The sequence below is a fragment of the Schistocerca gregaria genome, chromosome 6, assembly GCF_023897955.1.
Source record: "Schistocerca gregaria isolate iqSchGreg1 chromosome 6, iqSchGreg1.2, whole genome shotgun sequence".
Taxonomy (NCBI): Eukaryota; Metazoa; Arthropoda; class Insecta; order Orthoptera; family Acrididae; genus Schistocerca; species Schistocerca gregaria.
Genome location: NC_064925.1, coordinates 127,366,110 through 127,383,855, shown reverse-complemented (window position 1 = coordinate 127,383,855; position 17,746 = coordinate 127,366,110). Strand labels below are relative to the sequence as shown.

Genomic DNA, 17,746 nt, shown 5'->3' with positions numbered 1-17,746 from the left:
ACCATCTCCGTACGTGATAGTGTCCAGCGAGAGCTCATTGGATGTGTACTGTGTTTTCTGATGAATGCTAGTGAAACGTCCCCTTAGAAAAATTATACAAGACTGTGCTTAGACTGACACACAATATTTTTTAGCGCAACGCAATCTGACTTTTAAAAATCCCTACGAAAGAATGGCCCTGCCTAACATTTACCTATACCTTTCACAAATCACTTACCTCACCAAAAATCTTCGTTACTCGAACTACTGCAGTACAGCGAGCGCCACTACTGCCAGCTAAATAAAAGATTCAAACTACGGAAGGCACTAACGACTGATAGGCATAGTTAGCGAATGAAAGATTTTAATAGAGAACAAACAATGTATTTACCTTAATAGTTATAATAGATATATCAGTTCATGACATCCATTCTTACAAATTTCAAAACTCCGCCATCTCTCTCCCCACATCCACCACTCCTGGCGGCTCACTTTCAACTGCGCAACGCTACGCGCCGCTAAGAGCCAACTGCCCAACGCTACAATGGCGAGTATTACAACAATGCCAACCAGCCACAGACTGCACACAGCACAGCCAGTGATTTTTATATAGAGGTAGTGTTACAAATAAGAAAACCTAAACAGCCTACTTACACCGGTTCTATCGCTGTGCCAGTGTCCGTTTGTTGATTAGGGGGAGATCAGTTGAGGTTCTGTAACCTTTCGCGTCACCGCCTTTGTTTGAATAAAATTACGTAAAATAACTGATAAATAAAAGTATTCGCTTTCTTTAAATTCTGACTTGAAATAATTGGCAATGACGGCAGTTTTAAACGCAAATGGGTCCTCTTTTCATGAAATGAAGTTTCTTTGCAATTTTAATCACGTAAATATGTTACCTAGACATCTGTATTCCCAAAATTTCATTACTACACTTGTTTTGTTTTTGTTTTGTTTTTGAGGCTTTTTTTCGTCAGTGTGCTGTAGTAATACTACAGTAAATGTTTTTTGGCTTTATCTGCAAGACAGCGTACACTATTTGGAGTGGGAAATTTAAATCTATTGTATTTCACAAGTTATAAAAATTCTGCTACAGAATATAAGCGTTCACCTAGTTTAGGATTTTCCGAAAAACTAAGAGGCATGGCATAAATTTTGTCTTACGTGGACGACTATTACAAATTTCTAGGGCGCTATTTGTAATGGAAGTTTTAAAAGCCGAAGTCGTTATTGACTTGATATGGAATATTCCTTTTTGCCTTAGGATTTTGAAGTATTTGTCTACGTATAGTACAACCGAACAACATGTCTATGCCATGGACAAAGGAGAAAATGCGTGTTATAAGAAAACTGACGTAGCAATTGTACGGACGTTCACTTTCGCAAAGAAACGTTGTAACTTTCGAGGGAGATACAGCCGACGACTGCCACACCAAAGACAATATTTTCAGCTAAAAATTAATAAATGATATACGTTTGCTTATGAAAAGATAACAATATTTCGCCACCCGGAACCCACGAATAATAATATCTTCTCATGATTAAGTTTATCAAAGATACCCTGAGATGTTTAGCTTTTAGATAGATCACGTAAACATTTCACGTGCAACATTTTAATGCGCCTCACACCTCGCATCCGTAATAAGACTGTGCGCCGTTATTTAAAACAAAAGTTATTTCAATTAAAGAATTAGGGGAAATTTCAGTATATTGTCCACCGTTTGTAACATGAATTCCACACTTTTCTGTACTACATATTTCAGCACAGTACTTTTCAGTATAATCTCCCCCACTTTAGGATAGATGCCATAAAAAGTAGTACATTAAGGCACCAATACACAATGGCCAGAATAAAACTTTAAAAAAATTTGCAATTAGCGTGCCGTACTTTCCTGTGATGCAGCAGTGTGTAGCTAATGGTCACTAAGGCTTTAAAATATTGTTTTTATTCTTTCTGCAGCACCATCCGCGGTGGCTACGCGGTTCTAGGCGCTGCACTCCGGAACCGCGCTACTGCTACGGTCGCATGTTCGAATCCTGCCTCGGGCATGGATGTGTGTGATGTCCTTAGGTTGGTTAGGTTTAAGTAGTTCTAACTTCTAGGGGATTGATGACCTCCGTTGTTAAGTCCCATAGTGCTTAGAGCCATTTGAACCATTTTTTGAACCTTCTGCAGCTGTCTGATATTTTTGTTTAACCAAGACAAACCTGGTGATTAGGACACTTATATAAGGACTCAGAGCAAAAAAATTGTCACTCCCGGAGGGCAACACAGTAATACCGTAAAATAGCACCTACAGCTCTCATAATGGCCTTAAGCCTAGGTCAGCCTTTTCAGTCTTTCTTCAAAGATAAGTTGTAGAATTTGGACCGCCTTGCATTTTTCCGCGCTTCTCTAGAACCCAAAAGGATCTTCTCTAAGGTCTACTTTTACAGTTCTCTTTATTCTGCTGCCAATAAAGTCCACTTCACATATACATGAGTGACACGAAAGTGCAGTGACCGGCCCATGATGGGAACCTTCCGTGATACCACAGTGATGCCAATTCACAGTGTCTGTACGTCCATCTTTTCAGAGATGGTTGTGGGACTCGGCTATTCGGTACAGAATGTGAAATCAAACACCTCTCAGCCGTCTAATTCCCAAACTGTTAGTTTATTGGTCTACCAGTTTTGGCGATTTATTACGCCATCTTCAACCCGCCTGGCCGTCTTGTAGGAAGATTCCAAACTCGGTTCCGGTCAAAGTAGGGCCCAGCATTCAAAGAATTAGACGGCTGAAAGATGCTTGGTTTGACATTCCCTATTCGAAAGTGGTCAGTATTTGCTTTGGCGCGTGGCAGTGCCCTTGAGCGGTCTGAACGGCGAAGTTCTCGGTAGACAATCTTATAGTCCTATTGTGATTCTGGATAAAGAAGAGGGAAAAAATGAAAAAAAAAACCGAAGTGGGTTCATCAGACTGGAAAAACAAAGCAACAGAAAGGGAATTTGCCACTCTGTACGGTGAATTAATGGACGACGGTGCTAAGTTTTATGAATATTGCAGAACGTCAGGAAATGTATTCATCTTACTACTGAACAGGTTCATATGAAAAAGGGAAACACAGACTAAAGAAAGGCTGTCACTTTAAGAGAACGGCTCGCCGTTTTCTTGGGAGGTTGGTTAGTATACGTAATATAATTAACACAAACTTTGACAGTTTGTTGGTAATTGAATATATGAAATCAACATTTTTCATTATTGGCTTTTGTTACATAGATTTGAGTGTGTTCTTCCGCTTCGTGCGGTAGTGATTTTTTACTGCCTGTGAAATCTTCATTTGATATATATGTACCATTTTTTCAAATATTTGGCCACTGGATGTGCGCTAAACACAATTAATTTAGCTATCCCATGGAACATATTAGGAATCACAAGACCGTTTGAGAAACTTGCAGGATATACAGGCAATACGATGGACGAATTGACGCTTACTCCGACAGAATAAATGAGGAACAACATCGCTAAGGATTTGTATCAAATGCGGTATTTCCTCAACTGTATGCGAACTTTGGTTGTGTATGCGGAACTTCCCCAACTGCATACGAGCTTTGGTTGGGTCAACGGTTACTTTTCAGACTCCTTCGAACACTGAATCACTATGAAACTTCCTGGCAGATTAAAACTGTGTGCCGGACCGAGAATCGAACTCAGGACCATTCGAGTCTCGGTCCGGCACATAGTTTTAATCTGCCATGAAGTTTCGTATCAGCGTACACTCCGCTGCAGAGTGAAAATCTCATTCTGGACTGAATCACTATTCTTTAATTACAAAACGGCATTCTCCACAATTTTGTTGGCTCTTGTAGACGCTCAATGTAACTTTATTGCTGCTGAAGTTGGGGAATGTAGAAACAACAGTGATGAGGGATTTTTTTCAATTTTTTAGGTAAAGCGCTTATCAAACACTGATACACGAGTTCAAAACATTATTGTAGCTGATGAAGTATTTTCTGTAAAAACGTACCTAATGCGACCATATCCAGGCGGTAAACTGAACGACCGTAAGCGTAACTTAACTCTCCTCTGAGTAGTGCCAGCAAGATATCAGAAAACAGATTTGGTGTATTGTTTGAAAAATTTAGACTTTACAATTGGCGGACTCAATCCGCTCCAAAGTACGTAGATTACATAATTATGACCAGTTGCTTTACGATAGAGCTACATATAATTACGCCACTTGATCACTGGGTGGAGGGGGTCAAACTTTACAAAATTTTGATTTGCGAGGAAGGAACGCAACGACAGGTGCATTTCGTACAAGAGAAATATTAATTAAGTACTTCTGTTCTGAGGCTGGATCTCCGGCTTGATTTTTAAAACCTAAGGATAAAAAAAATGTTAAAGCTATAGTCAACACTCTCAAAGCAATAATGTTCTGCGCCAGCCGGTGTGGCGCAGCGGTTCTAGGTGCTTCAGACTGGGACCACGCGACCGCTACGGTCGCGGGTTCGAATCCTGCCTCGGGCATGGATGTGTGAGATGTCCTTAGGTTAGTTAGGTTTAAGTAGTTCTTAGTTCTAGGGGACTGATGACCTCAGATGTTAAGTCCCATAGTGCTCAGAGCCATTTTTTTTAAAATAATGTTCTGCCTACCTTGCTTATATTGAGCGATGTAAAGTCAGAATTATACACGTATTTAGTTCCCAGCTCTTACTATTTGCGCTCCTATTTTATTCCAGTGTGTTTTCTTCAGCGTTGTGTCCATGTATTTGTGACTGGAAAGATTATACAACACGGAATAACTGCGCACGAATTCAATAAGTTGTTAGTCATTCATGTTTATGATGATAAACAAGTGCGCGACAACACACCAACCTCAACATGCTGAGTGCGTAAAGTGAGACGATATCATTCCCTAGAAATACGGCAATCAGTGCAGTGCGTCGGCGATAAAATCTAGCAGCACTCCATAAAATCGCTTCGATGACCTCCTTTAATCTGATCTGGTGGAGATCACAAACATTCTGGTAGTACTCAAGAATTCTACACGCGGTCTCCATTACACAGACGATACACGCGCGGATTGCGCGGTCACGGGCACGGCACGGAAGAGTCTGAACATTGTTAAATTCCAAGAAAAGTGTTAAATTACAAGAGAAATACCTTCAAACATACCAACGGTATTACGGTACAGTCACGGCACTGTCGTGTCACTGATGTGTGTGATGCAGCCTTAATTCTCGTCTTAACGTTAGTAATCAGCATCTGATTATGCACCTCAATAAGTTTTCTCATTCATAACTTATCAGCTGTAGCCAACAAGTCGATTTCGGTTAAAGAAGGAACCTGCTTCCACACGTAAAATGGTCGCCATCCTAGCACTCTAACATCAAGATGTGGTATCTATGCTGGCCGCGGTGGCCGAGCGCTTCTAGGCGCTTCAGTCTGGAACCGCGCGACTGCTACGGTCCCAGGTTCATATCCTGCCTCGGGCATGGATGTGTGTGATGTACTTAGGTTAGTTAGGTTTAAGTGGTTCCAAGTTCTAGGGGATTTATGAGCTCATATATTAAGTCCCATAGTGCTCAGAGCCATTTGAACCATTGTTGGGCGGTATTTATAAGTTGCGGCTTGCTAGCTCGACCACGAAAATTAGTCGACTTCTTTTGTACACAAAAGGCTTTAAACAGGACCCAGGGAGAGAAGACACCGCACACATTAAGTTGGAAATCGACGAGGTAACACACATTTCTGGAACAGGCTGCATGAATCAACTGCTAGTTATTTGATGTAAGTGTTTGCTCAGTGCTGAAGCCTCGGAACAATAAGAAAAGCAACTAATTCAACGAGCAATTATTTCGTTTATCGCTCGTAAGTCACGGTACTACACATGCTTTACTACTGGCCATTAAAATTGCTACACCAAGAAGAAATGCAGATGATAAACGGGTATTCATTGGACACATATGTTATACTAGAACTGACATGCGATTTCATTTTCACGCAATTTGGGTGCATAGATCCTGAGAAATCAGTACCCAGAACAACCACCTCTGGCCGTAATAACGGCCTTGATACGCCTGGGCATTGAGTCAAACAGAGCTTGGATGGCGTGTACAGGTACAGCTGCCCATGCAGCTTCAACACGATACCGCAGTTCATCAGGAGTAGTGCCTGGCGTATTGTGACGATCCAGTTGCTCGATCACCATTGACCAGACGTTTTCAATCGGTGAGAGGGCTGGAGAATGTGCTGGCCAGGGCAGCAGTCGAACATTTCCTGTATCCAGAAAGGCCCGTACAGGACCTGCAACATGCGGTCGTGCATTATCCTGATGAAATGTAGGGTTTCACAGGGATCGAATGAACGGTAGAGCCACGGGTCGTAACATTTCTGAAATGTAACGTCCACTGTTCAAAGTGCCGTCAATACGGACAAGAGGTGACCGAGACGTGTTACCAATGGCACCCCAAACCATCTCGCCTGGTGATACGCCAGTATGGCGATGACGAATACACGCTTCCAATGTACGTTCACCGCGATGTTGCCAAACGGGGTTGCGACCATCACGATGCAGTTCGTACAGATTGTTGTTGTCTTGCAAACGTCCTCTTCTGTCTCAGGGATCGTGACGTGGCTGCACGAACCGTTACAGCCATGCGGATAAGATTCCTGTCATCTCAACTACTAGTGATACGAGGACGTTGGGATCCAGCACGGCGTTCCGTATTACCCTCCTGAACCCACCGATTCCGTATTCTGCTAACAGCCATTGGATCTCGACCAACGCGAGCAGCAATGTCGCGATACGATGAACCGCAATCGCAATAGGCTAAAATCCGACCTTTATCAAAGTCGGAAACGTGATGGTACGCATTTCTCCTCCTTACACGAGGCATCACAACAACGTTTCACCAGGCAACGCCGGTCAACTGCTGTTTGTGTATGAGAAATCGGTAGGAAACTTTCCTCGTGTCAGCACGTTGTAGGTGTCGGCACCGGCGCCAACCTTGCGTGAATGCTCTGAAAAGCTACGCATTAGTATGTCACAGTATCTTCTTCCTGTCGGCTAAATTTCGCGTCTGTAGCACCTCATCTTCATGGTGCAGCATTTTTAATTCCCAGTAGTGTAATTTAATGAGATTTGCATGAACGGCTTATTACCGAGACAAGAGATCAACCATGATGCCACTCTGCTGACCACCAAAATGTTCGCTGCTTCAGAATCATGACTTGTCAATGTCTTCTAGTCGCCTGATAATTTATTCCTTCTTGAAGCCTGCGAATTTACGTTATACGGTTGTACCGGTAGTACGTGGTAGAATCGATATTTTGTTTATATTTTATTATTTAAGCACACTTCGTCGCCTTGTCACTGCTGTCATACGGAGGTGACGGAAGTCATGTGATACCTCCTAATATCTTGTTGGACCTTCTTGTGCCTGGATTATTGCAGCAACTCGACGTGGAATGGACTCAACTAGTCGTTGAAAGCCCCCTGCAGCCATGCTAGTCACCTTATAATTTATTCCTATAGATGTCCACATCCACAAAGTGATGCCGGTGCAGGATTTTCTGCACCAACTGACCTCTCGATTACGTCCCATAAATGTTAGATGGGACCTACGGTAGGCTATCTAAGTGGCCAAGTCATTGACTCGAATTGACCAGAATGTTCTTCAAACCAATCGCGAAAAATTGCGGCCCTGTGACATAGAGCATTGCATCCACAAAAATCCCATCTTTGTTTGGGAACATGAAGTCGATGAATGACTGTGAATGGTTTCCAAATAGCCTAATACAACAATTTTTAGTCAGTGATCGGTTCCATACTATGTAAACACAGTCCACACCATTACGGAGGAAACAACAGCTTGCACAGTGTCTTGTTGACAACTTGCGTAGATGGCTTCGTGAGGTCTGCGTCACACTTGAACCCTACCATCACCTCTTTCAATCAGATATTTCCAACTGACATCGGGACTAATCTGACCAGACCACATTTTTCCAGTCGTGTAGGGTCCAACGGTCATTGTCACGAGAACAATGGTGGCGGTGCAAGCGATGTCTTGTGTAAGTAGGCTGTTTAGGTTTTTATGTTGGTAACGTCACCTAGCGCTCTGTATGAAAATCACTGGCTGTGCTGTGTGCAGTCTGTGGCTGGTTTGCATTGTTGGTATATTCGCCATTGGGTAGTTGGATGTGAAAAGCGCGTGGCGTTGCGCAGTTGGAGGTGTGCCGCCAGCAATGATGGATGTGGGGAGAGAGATGGTAGAATTTTGAGAGCGGACTTTCTGGACGTGATCTGGACGTGTGTCCATCAGAAAGAGTAAATCTGTGGTATTGGATATCATGAACTGATATATATATATATATATATATATATATATATATATATATATATATATATATATATATATATATATATATATGATGACTTTCGAACATTATTAAGGTAAATACATGCTTGTTCTCCATCAAAATCTTTCATTTGCTAACTATGCTTATCAGTAGTTCGTTAGTGCCTTCAGTAGTTAGAATCCTTTATTTAGCTAGCAGTAGTGACGCTCGCTGTATTGCAATAGTTCGAGTAACGAAGATTTTTTGTGAGGTAAGTGATTCATGAAAGGTATAGGTTATTGTTAGTCAGGACCATTCTTTTGTGGGGATTTTTGAAAGTCAGATTGCGTTGCACTAAAAATATTGTGTGTCAGTTTAGTGTTGATCAGAATAGGTAAAGAGCGAAATGTCTGAGTACGTTCAGTTCTGCTCAGCTGTTTGAAAATCAAATAACGTAAGAGGTCTATCAGCACAGGCATTCATAAATTTTTCTCAGGGGACGCTTCACTTAGTGTTAGCAAAGACAACCGCGTCTGACGTCTGCTGCCATAGCTCATCAACGCCGAATTTCGCCGCACTGCTCTAATGGACACATTTTTTTGTACTTCCCATATTGATTTCTGCAGTTATTTCTTTCAGTGTTGCTTGTCTGTTAGCACTGACAACTGAACGAAAACGCTACTGTTCACGGTCGTTAGGAGAAGGCCGTCGGGCACTGCGTTGTCCGTGGTGAGAGGAAATGCCTGAAATGTGACATTCTTGCTACACTCTTGAGAATGTTAATTTCAGAATTTTGAATTCCGTTACGATTTCCGTGGCAACGGCCTTGCCCCAGTGGATACACCGGTTCCCGTCCGATCACTGAAGTTAAGCGCTGTCGGGTGTGGCCGGCACTTGAATGGGTGACCATCCGAGCCACCATGCGCTGTTGCCATTTTTCGGGGTGCACTCAGCCTCGTGACGCCAATTGAGGAGCTACTCGACCGAAGGGTAGCGGCTCCTGTCAAAGAAAACCATCATAACGACCGGGAGAGCGGTGTGCTGACCACACGCCCCTCCTATCCGCATCCTCATTGAGGATGACACGGCTGTCGGATGGTCCCGGTGGGCCACTTGTGGCCTGAAGACGGAGTGCTTACGATTTCCAAAGCGAAATGCCCCATATGTCGAGCTCGAACTACCATTCCCTGTTCCAAATCTGTCAATTCCCAGGATGCGTCCATCACATAAATACAAATCACAGCTGCGCCAATACACTGCTCCTTTATACCTTGTGTACGCCATACTGCCACAGTCTGCCGGCCGAAGTGGCTGAGCGTTCTAGGCACTACACTCCGGAACTGCGCGACCGCTACGGTCGCAGGTTTGAATCCTGCCTCGGGCATGGATGTGTGTGATGTCCTTAGATTAGTTAGGTTTAAGTTGTTGTAAGTTCTAGTGCTGAGAGACATTTGAACCATTTTTGAACTGCCGCAGTATGTATGTGTGCATATCATTATCCCATGGCGTTTTGTCACCACAGTGTATTATCCAGTCGATGTATATTTGGAAGACCACAATATACTTGTTTTTTGATCTAAATGCAGCTTTCATCTTATGTCTGTCGCCAACACTTCCTGTGTTTTACAGTCAGCGAGAAGTTTGCACATGGTTAAACCTGGAAGTTTCTTGAATTATCGACGGCTAGCTGATTGGGGGCTTGGACCTTACAAGTTGCCACCCGCCGTCTACTGACTGTCTAGTCAACTGAACTACGACCCTACTCGGGATAACCGCTGTCTGAAAAGAGCATTTCCATCAGCATTTCTTCCCGTCCTTAGTTAATTTGTGCATCATAAATCAGCATCATTTATTCCTGTTCCGCATACTGTGTGATTGATTGAGTTGATATTGTCGCTGCGGAGTCAAATTTCTTAAGAGACAGACCAGCTATGTGTCTGCGGCAGTCGCACCAATGCAATGTTGACAGCCGATCTGAAAACGGTGCATCGTTAACAGTGTCCACTTAATCCACGAAGCTCTTTAACCCGATGTAAACACATTTTTGTTTCGCGCCTCCGTTGACATTATTCTCCGTTTCTGACAGCATTTGTTTATGTATTAGTCCATTCCACAATTACGTGACTCATCACCGCTGCTAGTTTCGATTGAGCGTAGTAACCAAATCTACTTTAACATTATATATTTGTCGCAGTTTAGCGCTTCGCAATATATCCCTCCATGTGCTGGTCCATGTACACGTTTGTTACACACGTTACTGTTTATGTATCGATCCATTCAATGAACTTTCCGTAACCATGTTGTACTGCTTGCTATAATTTTCATGACTATGTCTACTGAGTAGTGTTCGAAATATACGTAGAAAACACAGTTTGCACCTCGAGTTTTCCTGAAGTAATTTCAAAGGATCGGTTCGCTTCTAAGGAGAAAACATGTTTTGGCTGCTGATGAACAAAGAGGCAGGTAACACAGAACTAGAGAGAGGAGAGTGTCTCATAAACTCTTCTTGGAGGACGTTATTCTTCATGAAATAAAAAGAACACGGAAATCTACTGAGTTGCCCCGAAAGTTTCTCAATATATACTTTGCTAAATTTTTATAACATGACGTGGTTCGACTAAGGAGAGAGAGGTTTGAAACATAAAAAAGTCCGAAAAGAGCTTCCGTGTAAAAGCCTGCAAAGTTGGTAGCCAATATCTCGGTGGGTTATATACTCCGGAACTTCGGTCAGAACGGAAGTTTCTCAAGAAAAGAAGCCAACAAAGGAACGATGACAGGGAATTCACGGTCTCGAGTGTGTCCGGCAAATATAATATCTGCGTCCACGTTACTGCATGTAGTCAGACAGCAGTACACTGGCGGAGAGGAGAAGTGCTTGGCGTGCGTCTGGAAGGAAACTACGATTCTCCGCAAAGGAAAACAACTTTTAAGAAGCTAAAATAGAATAAAGGGCAATCCTATACTATAAATCATTGCAACTGAATACTGGTTTTAAGTTATTACAAAAGATTTTCTTTCTTTTTTGCGAAGGTATCCTAGAATAATTTCCAACGATCTAGGTTTCATATTTCCAAATCCATTTTCTAGTGTTAATATTTCAAAGATGTCATTAATGCATTCTCGCATTCTACGAAACTAAGAATCTACTATTCGTTAAAAAGTGAAACAGTGACACCAGAGAATAGGATTGAAAATCGAAACCTTGATCGGCGGTAAAGAAACTTTGTGAAACCGAGGTAAAAATACACACATCACACATCACTCTAGTCGCGCGATGTCGTTATCCTGAAGGAAGTCATTCACAAGATATGCACAATGTGGGGCGCGAATTGCCATCCATGAAGTCGAATGCCTCGCCAATATGCTGCCGATATGCTTGCACTATCGGTCGGATGATGGCATTCACGTATCGAACAGCTGTTACGGCGCTTCTATGACCACTAGCGGCGTACGTCAGTCCCACATAATCCCACCACCAAAACAGCAGGTTACCTCCACCTTTCTGCACTCGCTGGACAGTGTGTCTAAGGAGTTCAGTCTGACCAGGTTGCCTCGAAACACGTCTCCGACGATTGTCTGGTTGAAGGCATATGCGGTGCAGCGAACGTGATGCCAGTCCTGAGCGGTCCATACAGCATGTTGTTTGGTCCGTCTGTACGGCGCTGCATGGTGTCGCGGTTGCAAAGATGCTCCCCGCCATGGACGTCGGGAGTGAATCTGAGCATCATGCAGCCTATTGTGCACAGCTTGTGTCGTAACACGACGTCCTGTTGCTGCACGAAAGGCATTATTCAACATGGTTTCGTTGCTGTCAGTGTTGCTCCGAGCCATAATCCGTAGGTAGCAGTCATCCTCTACAGTAGCAGCCCTTGGGCGGCCTGAGCGTGGTATGTCATCGACAGTTACTGTCTCTCTGTATCTCCTCCATGGGTAAGGTGACCATCGATACCGTTTTTTTCGGGACCGTGCCGATTTTTGTGTGTCGATCCCGAATTTTTTCAAATGTAATACGGGACACCTGTTTGTCCCAAATTAACCATCATGACCCAATTTGTCCCGAATTAGACATTCATTTCCCCTGTTTACACCAGAGAAACTTTGTGGTCAGGAGGAGAGGTTAGTTGCAACTGAGAGCGTTCTTGCGCATCACACAATTCAGCACAATCATAGTTTCAGATCTATGGACTGTACATCGAAGCTTCTACAAGCGACATTAGAGCCTAAATTTGCGATCCTAAATTTGCTTGTGCACGTACAAAAACAGAGGCAATAATTGCGATTATGTTAGCTCCTCATGCATTGGATATGTTACGAATATTTAACTAGCTGCCTCAGAAAAAACAGCCTAGAAGAAAAAGTTATTGGACTGTGTGCTGATAACACTAATTGCAATTTTGGAGGTGCTGAAAGACAAGGTCAGAATAATGTTTTTAGTAAACTACAAGTAGAACTCGGTCACAGACTGACAGGGGTTGGTTGTGCTGCTCATATACTGCATAATACTGTTCGAGCAGCTACTGATATTTTGCTTGTAGATATAGAAATGGTAGTTTCCAAAATATTTCTGTATTTCAAATCATACACTGTGAGAGTTGAAACTCTGAAGTACTTTTGCAGCTTTGTTGAAACAGATTTTGCAATGATTTGGGTTATGCTCAAACAAGATGGTTAGCACTATTGCCTGCTGTTGACTGAGTCATCAAAATGTTTAAACCACTAAAATCATACTTCCAATCTGAAAAAAAGTGTCCATTGTTACTTCAAAACTTCTTTCAAAACCCTTTGTCTGAAGTATGGATATACTTTGTTCACAGTCAGGCTTCATCATTTAATGAAGCAATTAAAAAAGTTGAAGGACAGACAGTCATTATATTTGAAGTGACTGATCGTATTAGTAAGTTTAAAACTACATTGCAGTCCAAAATTGAAGACCAGTTCCTTCCCTCAACAGTTAAAACAATTCTTGAAACTCTTGAAACAGAGGTAGGTCTGCTTCCAGCAGAGGTAAAGAGTTTTCATGGTGCTATATTATTTTTCTATAAAACTGCTGTATCCTACTTTAAAAAGTGGACTGAAAAAAGTTTCCAGAACTTGGACTGCTACCATTGGGTTACCTTGAATAAAATACCTGTATGGGATGACATTGAAAGAACTTTTTCTCTAGTTAGCGAAACTGTGCCATATGTTCAGTTTGCAGAAAATGTAATGTATGATGAATATGTCAGTGTCAAACAGTTTGTAATCACTAAGAAAATCATAGAATGGACTGCTAACAACACTGTTCCAGATCAAAGATGGATTGAGATGATTTCTCATTTCAGCCAGAATCATGTGCCATTCTCAAATGTACTCAAGCTAGTGGAGTTTCTTTTCTGCCTTCCTGGCACTAATGCTGCTACTGAAAGGGTATTTTCCCACATGAAGAATATGTGGACAAGTGACAAAACACAGTTGGCTGTAGAAACCATGAAAGCAATGTTAGTAAGTAGAATAAATTATGATGTAGCTTGTGTCGAGTATTTTCATATGTTGTTGAAAAATGCAGACTTGATAAAGAAAATTCACAGCACTGATAAATACAGTTGCCCTGATCACACTCATTCATCTTAGAAGGTATTAATAAAATGTAAATGTGCTTTTCTTTGTAACAAATTTAATTGATATTGTGTATTTATTACATTTAATTGAAACCAACTTCGCACTCTTTGGCACTCCCCTTGTTTAGAGCCCTGGCACAAAGTAACAATGAGGTCGTGATCGAACGGCGGTATTGACCGTGTAGGCATGGTTGAACTACAGACAACACGAGCCGTGTACCTGCTTTCTGGTGGAATGACTGGAACTCTACGGCTGTAGGACACCAACCGTCTATCAGGCGCTGCTCATGCATGGTTGTTTACATCTTTGGGGGGGTTTAGTGACACCTCTGAACAGTCAAAGGGACTGTGTCTGTGATGCAGTATCACAGTCAACGACTATCTTCAGGAGTTCTGGGAACTGGGGTGACATAAAACTTTTTTTGATGTGTGTATGTTTTTCTTTATTAATAAGTACGAAGTTTCTCCAAGCAGTCCAGTCATGTAGAATATTACAGTTGAATTCCATGAACTCTTCATCAGCTGTATAGAAACATGAAAAACGATATTTTATAGATTTGCTTAATTTAACTGTGAGTACCGACCACATGCCTGGCATGTGTAAGCTATCGATAATTTCGTGATAGTTTCTCTGCAGACATCAATTGGACCCAGTGCGTTCATGAGCTTCACATTCGCGGACGGAAGTGTTGTCAGGTCTAGTTATGTCAATTTGGGCACTATAGTTGTTAATGGCCGCTGCATATGGGGGAATGTGGAATTTTTCATTCTTCTCTGAGTAAGCTAATTAAAAAAAATGAATTTATTTGATAACTTGAAAATAAATTGATAACTAACTACAAGTACATAAACTTTTTACTTGATGATAAAATTCTCCCTAACATTTTGCCACATTGAATTCCTGGGGTCTTGATCGGAGGACAGTCGTTTAGTACCACATGGCATGATGACCTAGTGATGAGAAAGGTAGCTACGGCAGGGTGAACACAAGTAATTGGCAGAACACAAATGAAACTTCCAAAAAAGTTATATGCTATCGTGTCTGAAGAGGATCATTCAAAGATTTTTTTTTGCGTAGCATGATAGTCAACTAAGTTGACGACGTTGTCGGTTGAAGTTATGTTCACTCTGTGACGAACTTCGGATGTGGTGCTCAGGACCTGATCGTGGGAGGAGTTGGAGGGGGTGGAGTGCGGTGAGTGGGATACAGATCGCTGTGCTGCCCAAGGTGGCTATTTCAAAGAGTGCCAAATTCATATTCCTGAAGAAAACAACCTTGTTCTACAAAGCGCCTAGCACCACTGCACGTCAGTCTATCTAACGCACCCCTGTTGGTTTTTGAACATCTTTGGACATATTCTAAGCTGATTTCTGAAAGAATCATAAGCTGATTTTTGAATGAGTATATAGTGAGCGTAATGTCTCTGCCAGGGCAATTCCCGTTGCATCTAGAAGTAAAAGACTTTCCCATAGACAAAAAGGGACGGGGCAACACGAGCTGAGCCGAATAAATTCGAACAGGTGAAAGCCAACCGCTGTTTATGTACCTCGTAAGTGGGCTTTTTAGGTTTTTTTATTGGTGACGCCACATAGCGCTCTGTATGAAACATCACTGGCTGTGCTGTGTGCAGTCAGTGGCTGGTTGGCATTGTTGTAATATTCGCCATTGTAATGTTGGGCAGCCGGATGTTAACAGCGCGTAGCGTTGCGCAGTTGGAGGTGAGCCGCCAGCAGTGGTGGATGTGGGGAGAGAGATGGCGGAGTTTTGAAATTTGTAAGACTGGATGTCATGAACTGCTATATATATTATGACTATTAAGGTAAATACATTGTTTGTTCTCTATTAAAATCTTTCATTCGCTAACTATGCCTATCGGTAGTTAGTGCCTTCCGTAGTTTGAATCTTTTCTTTAGCTGGCAGTAGTGACGCCCGCTGTATTGCAGTAGTTCGAGTAACGAAGATTTTTGGTGAGGTAAGTAGAAGTTAGGTCTCCAAATCCCAATAACGACGCGCGCCAACAAAGACACAATAGGCAATGACTCATACCGCTGGCAGCGACAAAAAGTACTTATGAAACTGACGACGCAGCTGCCGTAGCTAGTAATTACGTAAAAATGGAAGACATTAGGGACATCTTACTCCAGGAACACGACGAAAACATAACAACATTGCACATCCTGTGATTCACATTACTGTAAATGAAGTAAAATTTACGGCAGTACTTGGCTCAGGCAGTCCCATTTCAGTAATTAGTGAAACAGCTTTAGCAAATGCAACAAATCGAACGATTGCCCCACACTTCCGTCACGCAAGATTAAATTACAAGGTGCAGTCATTGGAAAAAGTGTAGATCTACGCCAACAAACCAACTTGGAATTCCTTTGTCAAAGCCACAGCTTCTTTATGAACTTTCTTATTGTTGCATTATTGTCGACGGAAATTATACTGGGAGTAGACTTTTTGAATGAATACAAAGCAATCTTAAACTTTCACGATGCTGAAATAAGTTTGGAGAAAGAAGGTAAGTCAATAGCTTTGAAATTTGAAGATTGGCTCTCAAACCATGACGAGGAAATTAATCGGCTTTACCTTCTGTTAGGCAACAGTTCGGAATTTTCTACGGCACTAGACACTAACAATCTCTCTGCAAGTACTGACAGGGATGATATCGACAGCATATTTGAAACTAATGAGTTAATTCAGAATAAAATTCAAAAAATTGAGAATTGTAATGACACTGATAGGCAGGAACGTTTTGAGATTTTACAAGCACATTCCACAGTTTTTACTCACAAAACAGGAACAATCGAGGGATTTCAATACCAATTTCGTGTTAGTGATCATACTAAATTTTGTGTTGGAACTTACGTAATTCAAGCACATTATAGGGACCGTTTTAGAACAGAAATACAATCTATGCTTGACGAGGGCATTATTGAGCATGCAGTAAGCTCATACAACAATCCATTACATGTTGTTGAGAAGAAAAATGGATCAATCAGGCTTGTCTTCCTGAAACAGACAGGCCGCAAACGTTGGAAGAACTTCTTCAAAATTTTAATGGTGTAAAATTGCTCTCTTCCATTGATCTCAAATCCAGCTTTTATCAGATCTAACTTCATCCAGAATGTAGAAAATACACAGCTTTCCTTCGTTTCGGCGTTTGTTATCAGTTTCGAAAACTTCCTTTTGGTTTGAACATTTCTTCGGCAGCATTCATTCGCAGGCTAAGTTCCATATTACCTGAGTTCTTAAAGCGTTACATCGCGTTATATGTGGACGATATTCTGATAGCAGAAGCCTCATGGGAACAACATAATCGCATCCTCAACAGCGTGTTACATATTTTTGCAGAATCTGGAATTACAGTTAACTTCGAAAAGTCTGAATTCGGCAGGACAAAGGTGAAGTTTTTGGGACATATCATTTCTTCTGAAGGCATTCAGCCGGATACTGAAAAGTTAGAAGCACTCAGAGCCATTCCAGTTCCATTCACAAAAAAACAAGTCCACCGTTTTGTAGGTCTCGTAAATTTTTACCGTCGTTTTCTAAATATGCAAATTCTAGTTACACCAAAACTTTGTTCTCTTACTGGAAAAAATACTATTTGGAACTGGGACGAACAAGCACAGTTGGAATTCAGTTCTTTGAAAGAATCGCCAATACTAGCTCATCCAGATCCGTCACAAGATTTCTGTCTTAGCATGGATTCTTCTAAGTCGGTCTTGGTGCTCATTTATTTCAAGAAGCCATAGAAAATGACACTACCGTTCAGAAAACCATTGCTTTTGCTAGCCGAGTGCTAACAAAATCTGAAAAAAATTATTCCGTTTCTGAATTAGAAGC

General features: G+C 41.9%; 1 pseudogene; it reads left to right on the top strand.

Annotated features, from left to right (window-relative positions):
• Positions 1 to 9,118: 9,118 nt before the first annotated feature.
• LOC126279170 (5S ribosomal RNA) lies at positions 9,119 to 9,236 on the top strand (annotated as a pseudogene).
• The last annotated feature ends 8,510 nt before the right edge of the window (positions 9,237 to 17,746 follow it).